Source organism: Sinocyclocheilus rhinocerous, unplaced genomic scaffold (assembly GCF_001515625.1).
Source record: "Sinocyclocheilus rhinocerous isolate Xijiao unplaced genomic scaffold, SAMN03320098_v1.1 scaffold4214, whole genome shotgun sequence".
In the NCBI taxonomy this organism is placed as follows: Eukaryota; Metazoa; Chordata; class Actinopteri; order Cypriniformes; family Cyprinidae; genus Sinocyclocheilus; species Sinocyclocheilus rhinocerous.
In genome coordinates, this window is record NW_015636077.1 from 105,138 (window position 1) to 105,355 (window position 218).

Consider the following 218-nt stretch of genomic DNA (forward strand, 5'->3'; position numbering starts at 1 on the left):
TTTTTATTCAGCCCATCTGTTGTTTGGGATGTTTTGTGTAGCCTAATTTCACAAAGCTAAAGTCAGACCATTCTGTTTTTGCTTCCGGTTTTGAAATCATACAGTCTAATGTAGATCAAAATATAGGCTAATAAAGCAACTAACCATATTCTTCATGCACTCATATTTTCATTCTTTCTTGTCTTTTGCTTAAATAAAATACATTAAAAATCAGTATT